Below are 16,419 nucleotides of genomic sequence, written 5' to 3'. Positions count from 1 at the left end.
GACCCCCATGTAGAGTTATTCAGGACTGTTGAGCAAACGGCAGAGAGGCATCTTCCAAATAGCTACGTCCTACGCTCAGAAGGGCACCTGAGCTGGGTTGCATTGGTTGCTTGAAATTTCAGCTTGTAGGTGTCGTTTCAAAGCGATGCTGCTCTGTAGCAGCTTCAGGCTCTGATGTCTTTATTGCTCCTGGGGTTTTGGCTGTGGRGTTGTGGAGTCCCATTTTGAAAATACCCTCTCAAGTTTGAACTTTTATCCAAATCATGAACAATAATCACACTTAAAAAAAAAAAAAAACCAGCAACCCACAGAGTTGATCTGATGTTTCCCATCAATTTGGCCCAGGATTGTTCAGCRCTGGAAGTGGATGGGCCAAAATACCCAGAAAAAGACAATTCTCACAGTACCAGGTTTCCGGCCTGACCATAAATAGGAAGTGATGGAAATCTCCTGAGAAATCCTGTTCTCTTCTCATAGGATTCCTGGCCCAGTTTTCCACTTAGACCAAAGTTCTGTGGGAAAAATCATATATATACAAATATATATGCRCACACATACACGTTGCCCTTACAGACTTTACTATGTTACCGGAACTGGCCAATTTTCAAACAGTATAGGCAAAACCTCAGTTTGCTGCTTACTGCCTTTTGCTTTGCTAGTGCCTTAAAGTAAATATGGCAAGTATTATAGTGCTGTTTCTTACATTCTTCTTTGCCTTTGTTTTCTGTATATTTTAAATGCATTTTAGGACTCACAATAGGAGAAATCTCTCCGTCTCCTCCCCGTCCTGTCTGTGTCCTAAGACCTTTTTCGGTGGCTGGGGTAGAGCAGGCCGTGAGCGGTAGGTGCATGCAGAGCGCTGAACGCTGGACGTGTCCGCCCGCGCCTTGGGCTCCACTGCGGGGAATGGAGTTGGCAGAGAGGAGTGGTGGCCACGGGCGTGCAACTACCTGGGTAAATCACCCTCGTCCCTCCAAGCAGCGCCCACCCTCAACCCCTGACCATCCCGAGCCTCCGCCGGGCGCTTAGCTCTGGCTCTCTAAGCAGCAAACAGCTTTTCCTGCCAAAACCTGCTACAGAAAGCTGGAAATTCCCTGGGAACAGCATGGTTTTCCTTGGGGTCCGGCCACTGTCCTGCAGCGGGGAGGCCGGTGCTGCCCGCTGGCGGGCGATGCCGCCCCGGGAAGGCACCTCTGGCACCGACAGCAAGTCCTTGACATCTCACGTCAAAAACAGCGATAACAGTGAGGGCGGAAAGCGTGGGAAAGTCTGCCGAATTGATCGAGGCGGCCTCCCGTGCCCCGCGCCRCCGGCCCGGCACCGTCGCTCCCCTGTTTGGCTTGAGCGGTTAAAGTCCTTGGGAAGAATGAGAGGAATCCGGCTGGGACGGGCGCACCAATCCYCGCTCCTTCGTTTTTCCTAGCTGAAAGCCCAATTTTAGGGCTTTTAGGGGGGGAACCGCTTCCCTGAACGAGGTGCGAGCCGGGGGACCGCCGCGTGTATTTATTTCGATTTGGTGCTACTCTGAGGCGGTTTGGGTGCAGTGCCCGGCTTGGCAGGGCGCCGTGCTCGGCCCCGTCCTGGCGCTCCTCGTGCTCCCGAGTCGCTCGGGCGCTGGGAGATTCCCCCGCTTACCTGCCACGTGCCTCGTCGGGGCTGGGTTGCTCACGGCAGGTTGCTTTTTTTACTATTTCTTTTCTTTGGAAACGCTGCTTTAAAGGCACCTGCGCCCGCCGCCACCGCCTTGCACGGGTTTTGCACGGGCGCCTGCAGCGCTGTCCCGGGATGCGCCGTCCCCACGTGCCGGCGCCCTGCAGCCGCGGGGGGACGCGGCCGGGAGCAAAGCGAGAACGTGGAATTTCTTCCCCTCGATTTTAGCGAAGCTGCTCCTGGCCCGAGTCTCCCAGCTTTACACCGTGGCGGCTCTGCATCCACGTAGCTCGTGCTCCGGAGACCGTCTCCGGTTCCCGTCCCGGGTGCCTGGCGGGCGACGGCCGCGATAGCACCGCGTGCGCCGGCCTCCCCGCGGGGTGCTCGGGCTCCTCCTTTCCTCGGCTGCCGAAGGAGCAGGCAATCTTCAAAGGCTCGGCCCTATCAATTTTCCCCACCATATGTTCTCATTAAAAAATTTATTGTGCACTTTATCTTAGGATTATTTGCCATCAATTAATAAAACATGTTGCAAGCTTCAAATGAACATTCTCCCCTCCTCCCCCCTTCCCTTTAAYGAGGCAAGGAGAGAGAAATATGAAAAAAAAATTACCAGAACAGATGGTGTTTTTTAACCTTTCTTTTGCCCAATCTGCAGAGGGGGAAAGAACTTCTCAGAATATCGACATGGGTATTTAATTACAAGTTACATCACTTGAAGGCCCAAGCTGAAGCACTGCCAAACCCGCGAACTCCGCTTGCCGGAGCGAGCGCTATCGCGGCGCGTTTGCTGCCGACACCCGGAGTCTCGCAGCGTCTTTGGCGAGACTTTGGTGCCCGGACTGGCGGGCTGCGGTGATGGGCTGCGTTTTGGGCACGTTACTGAGCAGCCTCCCTGTGCCCCGGCGCGGGGGCAATGCCCGAGCTGGAGGAGGAGGGTCGGCGTGGAGCCCCCCGGGGACCTGCAGCCCCGAGCGCCGCTGGGGCTCGTCCCCCCCCGTCTGAAGGGCTTGTTGGGAAGGAGATGGGGCAGCGGGAAAGCAAATAACGTGTCCTGCAGCGGCGATACGCGAGCAYGCGGTGTACTCTGCGGAGCAGTTGCTTTGCGTCTGTGCCTACCAGGGGAAATCAATACAAAAATAATGCATACAGACAGGTTTCTTGTATAAATAAATGTCTGGGGAGAGACCTGGCTGCAGGAAACCTGCTGGGAAAGTCCTGGTCAGATGGGAATTGTAGAGTTAAACACTCCAGCCTCGCTTGGATGTGTCTCAGCTTTGATTTATACTTCTGATTGGATGTTTGCCTGGCCTGATCAGAGAGTTTGGGCAGGAGCTCATGTTGACACTTGGTATTTAGCTCTGGGTAAAGTTTAAACAAGACTTATCATGGCTCTGACACCTCGGGAAGGCTTCCCTGGTTTAACAGCGTGTTTCATGCCATCTCTTGCGTAGGATTTTTACTGCGTTGCTGTCCTAGATATTAAAAAAACACACAGCCCATAGACTTGCAAAGCTTATTCATGGCATAGCTTATTCAAACCCTCTTCTAATTTTAAAATAACCCCGTTGCCCTGGAACCATGTGGCCACCTCTCCGCTCGCTTGCACCGGTATAACACAAGGTCGGGAGAGCTCGGCTCGAGTCGGTGAAGTTGCACAAAGCCCGGGGAGGACCGAGGCCGCCGGAGCCTCCGGGAGGCTGTTGACTGCCTTGACCGTGTTGCTCTGCTTCGTACCAGAAGCAGCTCTGGGCTTTCTGCTGGGGCCGAAGCAGCCTCGCTCGGCTCATTTCTGAGCTCGTTTCTCTTCCTTTGACCCCTTTTCTCAACGAAAACAGCCCTGCAGCGTTTGCAGGGCGGTTGGTAGCGTCCTCGGATCACACCGTGTAGCCGCGCGTTCGGCCGTTTACTCCAGGCTCGCGCTAAATAACATTGAGCTAATTTAATTTTATGCTTCACTTTTTATTGGGTAACAATTAAGGGGAAAAAAGTCAGTGGAACATAATTACAGCACCTTGAAGTGTAGTGTTACTGGGCCAAAGACTGAAAGGAGGTTATGATATGACAGCCTTTTATCTTGGATCTGATAGGGGTGTTATTCGTTGTATTAAAAGTTTGCCAAGAGAGGCTTCACTGAAAATTAACCCATGTTATTACAGTGAGTAATATCCTGGTTTTATCATGTGGAATAAATAAATAAGATGGAGTTTATGCTTTTGCTTAATGAGGTTACACTGAGTGCAAAGCAATGAAACGGTGTTAACTCAGATACAAAAAAGCCCGGGTGATTACGGCGATGAAGCTGGAACAGAAAGTGCCCCCGGTTTTCTTGCATAACGGCAGAGCTTGTGTTACTGTTTGTGATATTATGCAACTGGAATAAAATGGAATTTGGCTCTACATGGCAGCAGAGCAGGGTGAAGGAGCCGCCGATCGCCGGGGATTCGCCCTCCTGCGCCTGCGGAGCTCTGCGGAGCTCGGCAGAGCGGCTCGGCTGCACCCCACAAGCTCCCCCCCAAAAAAATGGGAGCTTTCTCCCCTCTTTCCAAAAGAATTTCAGCGAAGAGCTTTAAAAAACTGAACAAAACGCCTGCGCTTTCATGCCAGGGGACGTTAACAATACCGGGACTATTATCCCTGGGCGCTCTGTCATCAGCTCTAATACCCAAGAAATGGCTTCAATAGTTTTAATTATGTTTGTGCCTGTTCTCCCAGCCCGGTTATCTCCCGCCCGCCGCCRGGGAGGGGGCAGCGGTGCTGGCGGCCTCGGCCAGGCCCGCGCCGGGACAGAGCCAAGTTGTTCCCGCCGCGGGGAAGAAGGGACGAGGCGGAGAGAAAGGGGAAGCGTGGCGGGGAGAGGAGGAAGAGCCAGGAGGGGGCTGCGCGGGAATCCCTGTCTGTGCATGGAGGAATTTCTCCGGAGATATTTGCAGGATAGTGCGGTCGCAAAAAAAATAAAATAACGCCTAGAAAAATAGTACAGAGGGCTGCCCCCCGCGGCTGCCCGCAAGCGGGGGTCCTGTGTGCGCGGCGGCCAAGCTGGTCCAAAAGACGAGGTCGGCGCGCGCTCCGGGCGGCTCCGGCGCCCCGGCGGACGGAGAGCCCGGCCGCGCGCGGGGAGCTTCCCGCGGGCGAGCCGCGTGGTCCTTGCACGGAGCCGGAGCCGGCGGACGACGGCCGGGCACCTGCCGGGCTCGGCCGGCTCTGCAAGGGGCTGTGAACTCGCYGGTGGCGGTGGGGGGGTTTCTGCTGGGCGCGCTGGTGCCGCGGCCGCTCAGCACCGTCTCGCCCAGGAGCTCGGTCGGCCGAGCGTCGCAGAGGACTGGTGGCTTTGGAGCTGACGAGGATGACGAYGAAGAAGCTGAGCCTCTGGGAACCGCTTCCCGCACCCTCGTTTCTTCTCTTCCTGGCCTGGCTGTGCTGTGTGCAGCCCACGAGAAGACTCTTAACAACTTCTTTTCCCCAACCTGAAATGGGGGCAGTAAATCAGCATTTTCGCTGTTGATCGTTTGACTCGGTTGAAGGTAAGGAGCACACACAGCCGCACAGGGTCCTCGCGGCATTGCCATGGCACGCGCSCTTGGACGTGTCTGCCGCGGCGCGGGGCGAGCACCCGAGCTGCAGCAGCCCGCGGGGCACGAGCGCGGGTGGCTGGGGGGGACCTCGCAGCTTCCCACCCTGACTCTCGGTCTTGCTGTGCTTTATTGAAATCTTTGGCTTGTTTCTTGAGGCTTAACGGACATTCACGGAAGATATGAACGTGGAATATTAACTGCGTGCTTAACATGAAATGGAGATCTGTGTTGTCCACATGCAAGTGCATAACGGAGTATGCTACATAACGTGCAAGTAAGCACAGAGCATTCATGTAGGATCAAGCCCAGCATTTACGGTGACTGCAGTTTTTGGTTGTACGTGTGTTTTCAGCTAAGAAGATTTTAAATTGCAAAGAATGTCTACAACATGGGAATTTTGATTGGGGGCGTTTAAATACTCCGTGTAGATTTTGAATACTTTTTTTTCCTTCTGACATATGTTGCTTAGCATGTAACCAGCAGCGATGCCCGTCAGTGCTAGACCTCGTTACGATATCTGCGTCTGCGCAGTGGAGCCAGGTTAAGGTGGTTAGAAGCTCGTGCAGCRGGGTGGGGGGTGACGAAGGCACCCAGGAAAGTGTGGTCTGCGGTTAAACAGGGGCTTGGTTCAGAACAAACCTGTTCCAGTTCTGCCTATGCTTTTTGCCTTTTAAAATTATTTAACRTGGCTCCCTGCCTCAGTTCCCCATTTATACAGCAGGAACGACGCTCGCTGTGAGCGCTTGCAGTAGCGACGAGCTTGGGAAGGCCATCGCRCTGGCTGAGGAGTCCCAGGGGCTGCTCCGGCTGCACACTGCACTGCACGGCGAGACTGCTCTGCGCACGGAGTGCAGAGACGCTAGTGGTGAGAGACCCGGAGGTGGAGGAAGAAAACAATTTCCCTTGATTTTGTCGTTGGTAGGTGTCAGGGGAAAGTCTCCTGTTGGCTGTATTAAAAAAAGGAAGCACGAAGCAGATGTAAAGGAAGTATCTGACACCGTAGCTGATCAAATATTCCGCRCAGCACTAAGCTGAGAAATAGTCTGTCATCACGCTCCCGTACATAAAATCCGCGCGGGCCACAAGCTCTTCAGGGCAGGAGTGTGTTATCTATTTGGCTCTGCTTCCTGAATGTAATGCGTCACAACTGTTTGGTGTATTGCACATAGGAAAAATAGTGACGTAATCTCAGAGTACGCTTAGCGGCTGCGCAGCCCTCGGGTGCGTCCAGCGCGTTCTGCCTCCCGCCGAGGCGGTCGCGGGGCAGCGGGCAGTGACACCTCTGCTCTGGGAGGGGAAGGAGCTGGCAGATGTCTAGTTTTCTCTGCATGCCGTAGTGGCCTTCTCTCCCCTGACACTGCAATCGTGAGTGGGTTTTCGTCTCACAACTCACAATAAAGTCAAACAACCTTTTTTCCTCCCTTTCTTTCTTTGTTTTCAGAAAGGAACCTGAATCAGAAGATTGGTTATGGACTTGTGCGCAGCCCCGTGGAAGATGGGCAACCCCCTCTCCATGGACGGGAGAAAACCCGCTGAGCTCAAGGCCAGTACCGGCGTTTGCCCTGTGTAGCCAGAGGGATGAAGGTGGGCAYGAACTCCAGGACACCCTGGTGAGGGTCCTGCTGACGTTCCTGGTCAGCTTTGTTTCCCCCTCGGCAGCTACACTGGCGGAAGCAGATGGGATCCTTGTCTGGTGCGTGGGGTGGGCATGGTGTGCAGCTGGGAACTGATACTGGCTTGCTGCCATTTGCTGTTGGCAGATAACTCCTGTACTCTTTGTCTATAGTGCGCGTTTTGTTTTGGTTTTGTCATGTTTTGTTTTTTCCATTGGAGAACAGGCAAGTTATGTGTTTGGGCAGCACTGTAAGACGGTTCAGGAAGCTGCTACTGAGTGGGTTGGGTGGCTCGGGGAACCTAATTGGCAGTAACCCTAGGCTATCATAAAAGAAACTGAAACCAGAGTGTTAATGCTTTGGCCAAGTTATGGAGAAATGGTTTTACTGTTTGAAAAGAAAAGGCAATAATAATAAGTCCGGGAGCATCTGGGAGCACGCTGCCCTCCATTTAGAGACTTGGGAACAAGTGCAAGGCTTGAAGGGCATTTGAGAGCACCAGAAACCACTTAAACATGCATGTTACGTGTGTGTGTACACGCAGAGAGGAGTAAAACTGTGGAATGRTTTCAGTCGGAAAGGACCTCTGCAGGTCTCTAAACCCTATGTAAGTCCGTGTCTTTCTTATACTGGGGGCCCCAAGCCTGGACATGGTGTCAGATGTGGTCTCACAAGTAGTGAACTCTCTTGGGTGGGCTGCACAGGGCTCTGTCCTCTCCCTTTCRGGTCGTTCTTGCACTGCCCTTCTGCTCTTCCAGTGATTAAGTGCTGGCAAAGGCAGCCCTCGTGCGTACTTGTGTCTGCGGTGCGTGACAGCATTGCCCCAGGTCATGTGGAGGAGGAAAGGAGGTGTCCTCTAGGTTAGGTTTCTCAGTCCACATCACCTTTCAGCTAGGGGCTACTTGCACAAGATGGACTTGGGATATTTGGTTATGGTGGTCTGGTCCTGCCCCAGGCCTGATCTTGCCTTCAGAAGACACCTTTCAGCCAGCAAGTTCCTCGGCTAGGAAAGTCAGCTTAGCTCTTCTGAGGTCAAAAGTGCCTAGGTCAAAAACAATCTGCTGGGGATTGTTAATAAATGCAAATCCTGTTTGTTTGATTTACTTTTCAGGTCTGGCCAGAAACCCTTCCAGTAGCAGCACTTTCCCTTTTAAGCAAGTAAGAATTTTTCTTAAAACATACATGGGAAGGTCTATGTTTCTCTGTTTATCTCTGTAAATCTTTCTGTGCCAGGACTTTTAAATAATGATTCACATGGTAATTTCATGCTAATGAAATGCATGAATGTGAGTAGGTGATGGATTGAGCTGCTCGAGAAAGTCATGGGACGCTCACACTAAACAGAAGTGTGGGGAGAGAAATCATGGGCGATGAGGGAAGTGGAGTCATGGGGAGGAGAAGAAAATGGGGTCAGAAAAGGCCTGGACAAACAGTAGCTCCTGGTCGAGTCTCGGGGAGATGGGTTCACAGGGGATTTATTTCTCATGGGGAATCTGATCTGTAGGGTGAATGGCAACATATGGGAATCTCTGACAAGAAATGGTAAAAGATCAAATCATCTGAGATTTTTGACCTAAATATTTAAATTCTATAGGAAAAAGTGTTTTTTTTTTCAAGTATTCAGGTCTTCAACATTCTTCTGTGCAGAGATTTTTGTTGGGAGGAGGGGGAAAGAAGTGTAATCTAACCTCCAATTTTCTGTCCCAGACCAGTTTTGACCAGCCATACCAACAATGTAATCACTAAGTTTTTTTTTTTTCCTCCCCTTCTTAGCAAACAGCAGGCCAAGTATCATTAAAAAAAAAAAAATCACCAATAAAAAAATAGCAGCCTTTTGCCATACATGGCTGGTGTATTTTTCCTTTGGAAGTTGGCCACCCCAAGCACACACAGGGCTCTGTGTGAGCCTACCTCACCCTCCAAGAAACAGCAGAAGAGAAAAACTCACTGTAACTTGGATGGGTTCCTTATGGGGGTGAGGTGGGCTGGCGGGAAGGGGGGCGCGCGGCAAGGCAGCGTTTTTGAACTAAGTTCCTTTTTCTATTTTATTTAGATTAGGTTCTGCTCAGCAGGGTGATTTCTTAATTAGAGCAGCCCAGGCTTGCAGGCCTGTAGCTCCAGACCCCTGCTCTGCCTTCTAAAGTTTCACGAGGGAAGTTGTCGTGCCTGATTTCCTGAGCTCTAATATTTGAGCAGTGTGCGGTGATTTCAATGGGAGGAAAAGACATGTAATTTAATCATCTTTATTAGATTTTGAGTGAGGGAGGGGGCAAAGCGGTGGGAATTGTGTCCTCTGCTTGTCTCTTGACTTTCTCTTCTGCTTCTAGCGGTCRGAGAGGAGATTTCAAGGGAGAGGAGAGGAAGTGGAAAAGGGGAAAAGCCTAAAAGACTGTTTAGTGAAAGACTTCTTGTCCTACGGTTAAGAAGTTCTCCCGACCAGTAGCTTTTATCTCTCTCCTTGGCAGAGCTGAGTCCCTGCATTCATCATGGGGTTATTAATGACTGGCCATGATTAAAAATTTTAACTGCTTGATCACTTGAGAAGGGACCTCTTCTGGCAAGAGGATGTTGCTGGAAGCGGGGTGAGAGGCTGACTGAGATGGTTCCTGCAGAGCGAGTGAGGAAGCAAAATTTTAGATTTTTGCAAATTTTGCTTGTTTTCTGCCAAATGAAGGAAAGCAATGTCTCCCAGAGGAGGCCACCCAGCCACTGCCGGGGGACTCTGAACCAGTGCTGGTTTGTAGACATGGCTTTGACTTTCTTCYTGGTTGAAAAGAGAAAATGGGAGGGCCAGGAGGAAGAGCCGTGAGGTCGAGAGCTGGGGAATGCTCAGAAAACAGGGTGAGAAAGGACGGCTTGGTGTGTAGTAGCTGCTCRGAAGTTTGACCCTTCGCATTATCCTCGTGGCGCAGAGCCCGGAGATGGGGATGCAGCCCAAGCACGGAGGGACCCGGGGTCCCCCGCGTGTCGGCGGGATGGTGTGGAGGAGCAGATCTGCCTGGGCAGGGACCTCTGCGGAGTGGGGCTGTGGGTGACTCTGCCTGCCCGCCCGCAGGCACCACATCTTTCCCTGGCGTAAATCASTGCTAATCCACTGATGCCAAGGACGCCAGGCAGCTGTAGCCCTCTGTATCGTATGCATTCAGCTGTGACTTTGTAGACTTAAAAATATTAATCAATATTAGTCTATGTCAATGAGGAGCTGCATTTTTGTTTAATTCAAATGAAATCAAATTCTGGATTATTGCAATAAATCCACTTTACGGCTAGAACAATAGAGAAGGAACCTCCCAGCACAGGTGGTGATCGGGGAGAAAGACACCTCCCATGTTACCCAAGCTGGGCAGTTACTTTAAAGAAAAATACTCTTTTTCGGGGGGCAGGGGGATGACTTTGCACTTGAAGAGGCACCTGCATCGCAGCGGGTCTGACTACACGACGCAGGTTTGAAGAATTGCCTTTAGCAGATTGCCTGGGAGCTGAAATAGTGACTCTGCAGCGGGCCCGCTGGTGGGCTCGTGGGGACCTTGGCGGCTCGGTTCCCCCCCCCGTCCCTGCGGGAGCGACCCAGGAGCCTGCCTGTAACGCGGGAATACTTCTGAACACGACGTCGCCCGTCGAACAGCGCTGTGAAAGCGGCTGCAGGTGCCGGGGAAAACTGCTGGGAGTACGTCCTACGGGCGTGTTTCTRTCGGAAAGCGTGGGAGGGCAGGGAAAAAACGCACTGCTGGCTAAAGAAGTCGCTTGGGAGTTGCAAGCCCTGTTTCTGAGGGAACCAAGCTTGGAGCTTGGTTTCTGCAAAGCGGCTTGCCTTGTGCGAGAGGGAGAGGGACATTACAAATTAAAACCAGAAAGCCCCTTTCCCCTCCACGTCTCAACTGGTTGATCTGAGGTATGCATAATATAATCATAATTACAATAATAATAATTTTTAAGGCACCCCTGCCCCAGCCTGTGCTATCCCTGCAGCCGTCCCCTTCCCCTTGCTTGCAGAAATGACGCTGGGGAGAGACTTTAACTGGAGGGACTGAGCCAGGTTTAGACTTATCCCCGGCTCTCTCCTGCTCTTCCATGAGACTGTCGGAGCTGCAGGGGGAGGGAAGGAAGAGGAGGAAGTGATGAAGGTCACCTTAGGCTGCCCCGGCAAGGTAACGAACCCCGCGCAAAGGCCCAGGTCGAGCTCTCCAGAGTCATTATCGCAACAGGCTGCGAGAGGTTAGGGAGGAAGGAGCTTTTCGGAAGTCTTTGCCCACTAATTGATTGCGAAGAGCGGAAGGAAGGATGTATCAAAAAAAAAAAAAAAAAAAGAAAGAAAATATAAAAAGGCCCCGTGCTGTTTGCAACCCCTCCTCCCCCCGGCCCGAAGCGCGTGCTGCTGGAAGGCGGCAGGTCGTCGTTTTAGCTGTAACGGCGCAGAAGGGAAATGGGATTCAGCAGGAGCGGGGTCTCCTTTCAGTCTCGTGGCGGACCTGGAACACGTTTTCCGGCATCGCCGGGAAGGATGAAAAGCGGTAGGGGCCRGGTTGCGCCCCGTCCCCGCGGGGAGGGCTCCGGCTCGGGAGAGGGGCCCTCCGGCGCCGCGGGAGACTCGCAGGRGCTCCTCCGTGGCGGCGTGCGGAGGGGGCTGCTCGAGGAGGAGGTCCTCGGCGCGATCCTGCCTTTCCGGCCCAAGGTGGTTCGGTGCCCAGAAATGAAAGGCAGCCGCAGAATGTGTCTCCTCCCGCGGCTGGGTGAAAGAGGAGCGCTTCGGGATGACACGGTGCGAGGACTAATCCGCTCAGGTGGCACCTCTGTATTGTCTGAGTATGATGAGTATCTCCTGGAATAACATTGCGACTGTATCTAAACCAAGCAGTCTAATTTCCTATTTCCTAATCAAGCCGTTGAAAAGAAAACAGACAGTTTACGCCATCCTCTAACCTCTACCTCTCCTTAACCTTTCAGTCTGGCTTTCAGGCCCAGCAGAAAATGCGTTGGGAGAGATTAGCTGCTCTTCGCACTCCTACGGCTCCTTTTCCGAGGAGAGACTTGTTTGCCAAGGCTAATAAGCGAATCCTGGTGCAACCTCAGGACAAGTAATTGTTATCATTGTCATATTGGTAAGGAGAGAAAAGAAAGATTTTTAGAGCTTAAAGGATTTGCCCAAGTCACCTGGGTAAAATTGGGAACACTCCCTGACCGATCAGGAACAGACCGAGACTGGAAACCAGTTGCCTTGATGCCTTGCTCTAACCACTAGACGACCCACCCTGTATGAGCAAACGGAATAAAATTTGAAAGAAAACAAAAATCTGACTTGAAAAATGTGTTCCGCATAGAACCAGAATGTTCAGCGGAGAAAAAAGGATGCAGTCCAAAGTTTTACTTCCAGGCAAACATTTCAAAATGGACTTATAATGTACCCTTTCATTTAGATTTTATATGAAGGTTTTACTTGAACTTGTAATGAAGATGGAAAAATCCGAGGTTACCATGGCTACTGGCACTTTGCCTAATACACTCAAATCTTTTTCCCCTAATAAAATAGATTTCAGAAACCCCCCTATAAAAAGGGAAGAGTTAAAGACCCTATAAACAAATGTAGGATGAAGAATATTATTCCATGTAAAGCAGGTTCTGAGCATCATGGCAAGGTAATTATGTTCGCCTTTTTTTCCTCTTTGCCAATTAGGCCCCCAAAACCCAGAGTGCTGCCCTAGATGGTTCTCCTGCTAACGACTAGGAAAATGCCAGATGTTAAGAAAATCGGGCCGCCGAGAGCGAAGCGCCTGGTGCACCTTCTGGGATGCTCTCCTGTTGGTCAGAGGTGGATCCACCTTGTCTCGCAGCCACGAAGCCGGTGAGGTTGGATCCCGTGGCAGCCCGCCAGCTAAATTAGAGATAGCTCAGGGGCCCTGCTGCCATACGGCAGTCAATGCTGGTGTTGACGCTGCATACTTGGCCTAGATCTAGAACTGGACTTTAGTCTGTAYGTTTTTATGGCCTTGAAAGCCTAGGAGGTTTGGAGACGAGCTGCTCCGAGCCCCTGCTACCCACCACGGACATGGAAAGGGGTGGGAGAGGTAGCTTTTCAACCACCACCTCCTGCCTGTTTGCAGCTCTCCAGCTGAGCTGGGAGACTTGGATCCACCAAGGCTCTTCTTCAGCTGCTCTCCCAGCAGAGAAAGGTCCTTCTTCCACAGCAGCGGAGAGGTCTCCTGCAGCTCGCTTGTCCTTTAATGGGCCGTTGTCTCGTTAGCCAGCTCCAGCTCGGAGTTCACAGCATTTGTCTGTGCGATTKCCCCTGGAGCTTTTGGTGGGAGCCGATTTGGGCCTCACATGAAAGARTTTGGTCTCCGAGGTCTTCTCGCAGGAGCTTGAGCTGGCTGAAGTTTTGGGAACGGATGGACAGAGCGCGCGCACATAAAAATCACTAGGGCTGCTCAAAAGCAGTCGGGACATAAACATGAGTTGGAGACGGCACAGAGACGATGGCGAGACAAGCGCTGGAAACGCCGCGGGGTTGTCCTGGCCTGCTGCTACGAGGGAGGGAGCTGCCGAAGCTCTTGCTCTCTTCAGGCTTTCGGGGGATCCTTTTAATGCAATGGCTTTTTGGCTTTGAAAAGTGGTGGCTCTCYGCCAGGCCGATTTATTTTAAACATGTGTTTCTGATTTGAAAATGTCCAGATCTCAAAATCTTTAATCTTCTCACACCTAGGGATTTTTTGTTTTGTTTTGTTTTTGTAAAAGGCTGAACCACGTGCACAGGATAATGGTTAAAAAGCAACATAGACTCTTTATAAAAAAAGAAAGAGAAATAGTTAAAAAAAATTACAATAAGGAATCCAGCTGGCATCCTTCTATTATCAAAGCAAGACACAGCATCAAGATTCACGTGGTCCAGCAAATAAGCTTTTCATTTTTTTTCTAGAGTTCGTCTCCCAACCAAAATCACCAAGTCCTGATGAGACTCCCTGAAATTACTGCTAAAAAAGATTATTCTTAGGGCTGGAACAGGTTGTTTCCCCCACATTTTTAAAGCCAATACAGGTCTGCTCTGAAACCAGAAGAACTGGGTCTCGTCTCTCCAGAAGAGTCAGCAGGGCAGGAGAGCTTTGCTCCGTGACCTGGGACTTGGGAAGGTCACTTGATCTTCTCTGCGTCTGACACGGAGGCGGAGAGGAGGGGAGGTCAGGTCAGCTTGTGGAAACCTCCTTGGGAGGGGACAGGAAGGACTCGGAAATGAATCACCAGGAAGACTTCAAAGGAGGTTCCTCCCCTCCCGCGCCGGGGCCRGAGCAAGAGGAACAGCTCAGGATGAGTCCCGCTCTGTGCGCAGAGAGTCCCCAGGACATTTAGCATTAGTAGCATGTGATGGAAATCAAAACTGACAGATTTAAAATGTGCAAGGGGAAAAACTTTTTTTATAGCAACCTACAATTAACGTTCGGCTCCAAGGGGCTATATATACAAACAGGCCAATGTTTAACCAAAGACACTTGCTGCAGAAAGATGTTTTTTTCAGGCGTATGGCTTATTTAAGATATAAACAAGTGATTAAACTTTTAGCTTTGCAGAAACGCTCATCATTTGCCAAACTGCTCTGGGAGTGCTACTGCTGGCTTCAGTGGGGCCAGACTTAGCAAGAGCAAACCGAGCTGCCTGAGCACCGTTGCAGATTCCCTCCTGCTGTATTTTTGTGCTCTTTTACGTGCTGCTCCTTAAGCTCCTGTAGCATCTGGTGCAAAGGCCCAGGCAGAACAGGGATTAACTCAAAGCAGGTCTGATAGGTGGTGTCAACACCCTTTTTCTGTTCACCATTGCAGCATCCAAAAACATGCTCTGGGCTGGCAAACGGCACTAGCCGTGCGCCACCGATAGTCAGGAGAGATGCAAAGAGAGGACGAGCATGAGGTACCTTCACTGGTGCAACTGGGCAGTCCATGTTAAAATAACAGCACCTTCCAGAACGTCTCCTGGGGACAGTGCAGCAGCAGAGATGAGGTGGGAGCAGACAGACGTGTCCCCRTTCTGCCCGTGACGCAGGCGTAGGTTGGGGCTGCTGCCTGTCCTCGGCTGATCCCCCTCCACAGCCGTAGGAGAACACGTCTCCCGCCTTGTTTCCTTGTTTYACCAGTGCTCTCTTTGGAGCAGTAAGGCTTTTAAAAGGCTCCCTGTCCGCTAAGAGTTAAGGAGACTGCGCAGCTTTGAAGATAAGAAACAGATGATAAAGGTTAAAGGAGGKATCGCATTACCATTATGCAGCCTGTAAATGCAAACTAATTAGAACGCAGCCCTTTTCCCGAGAAAATGCAAAGGAAGAAGAAGTAAAAAAACCTTCATCCCTCCCCCCACAAAAGAAGCCRAGTGAGCACTAAAGACTTGGGACTACAAAATAACTCAGCTTTGCTAGTTACTTGTTTGCCCACAGCTAGAAAATGCGCRTCAGCCAAGGTGCATGTGTCCACGCGTGCAAGGTTGCTCCTCAGCACGCTCTTCCAGCCGCACCGCCGGAGTGACGGGCATGGATCCTCTTGTAAGCTGGACCCGATTCTTCAGCGTATTGTTCTAAGGTTAAAATGCAGAAACACAGAAATTAAAGCAAATCCAGTGGTTTGCAGTAATGTTATCAGCTTCCTGAATCAGGAGTATGGAGCACCAGATGAAGGACTTAAGCACAACCTTAAATAGAGCCGTTGCCATTTAAGAAGAAAGCACTTAAGTATGTGTTTAAAGTTAGGCATGCCTATTCCTATTTAGCAAAGACACACATACCTGCTTGGGGTCTAGTTTCACTGACATAGACATTAAGCATGTGCTTAAAAATTTTGCTGACCTGGTGCCTAGCGCTTTCTTGGCAAAAAGGGTCTAAATGCCAGTTATTTCTGTGACTTTAACGCCACCTATCCTTAACCACTTCCAAAGAATCAAAGCTAGGTTATTATCTAATGACTTATCGATATGCTGTAATATCCCCCCCCCCCCAAAAAAAAGCAGCTGGATGCAGATGTATGGTTGATAGTAAACTTGATTTTTTTTTGTATTCTTTTAAACTCCATTTTTTTCTGTTTTGTGGTTCATTAGCATCTTCCCTTTGCTTRCTTGCTTTTTTTTCCCCATGCTTTCTTCTGGAACCTAGAAGTATTTCACTGTGGCTTGCCAAATGATTTCTATCTCGGTGAAAAAGAACTTGCTATTTCCTGAAAACCTACCACTGTTTTTTCTCTCTTTTTCTCTCTCTCTCCCTCTCTTTTTAATACATTCTGAGCATTGAAACAAATCCAGGTAACTTGATAAGAAGTTAATGAAAACAAATGAATTCTGTTTTGCAAAGGTGCATTGAGGGAAAGGGTAGCAGTGTTTGGAAGAGAGGGAATTGTCTCTGCTGAAAAGAGGTTTCAAAGGACATCTGGCTTCAAAATCTTGCAGTGCCAAATTTTGTGGGGGAGAAACGGCAAGAGAGAAGTCTCTGTAGTTTTCCACTCGCACGTTTTTTGTTATTTTAAGCATCGTTTGCGAGGAAGCGGCGGGGTGGCATTAGTTGAGCAAGAGGATTTGGTTCGGTTTTCCCGCGGGACGGGTTTTGCGCCGGGGCCCCCCGA

General features: G+C 50.8%; 1 long non-coding RNA gene across 2 annotated transcripts in view; it reads left to right on the top strand.

The window, feature by feature from the left end:
• The first annotated feature begins 7,950 nt into the window (after positions 1-7,950).
• LOC146596129 (uncharacterized) overlaps positions 7,951-16,419 on the top strand; it is a 32,191-nt gene continuing 23,722 nt past the window's right edge. For both annotated transcript variants that reach the window (XR_014895819.1, XR_014895818.1), the window contains exon 1: positions 7,951-7,996. This is a non-coding gene — a long non-coding RNA (uncharacterized LOC146596129). The remainder of the gene's footprint in view (positions 7,997-16,419) is intronic.

This window comes from Rhea americana, unplaced genomic scaffold (assembly GCF_003343005.1).
Source record: "Rhea americana isolate MKP2758 unplaced genomic scaffold, rheAme1 scaffold_21, whole genome shotgun sequence".
Classification (NCBI taxonomy): Eukaryota; Metazoa; Chordata; class Aves; order Rheiformes; family Rheidae; genus Rhea; species Rhea americana.
This window is presented reverse-complemented; position numbering and strand designations above follow the sequence as displayed.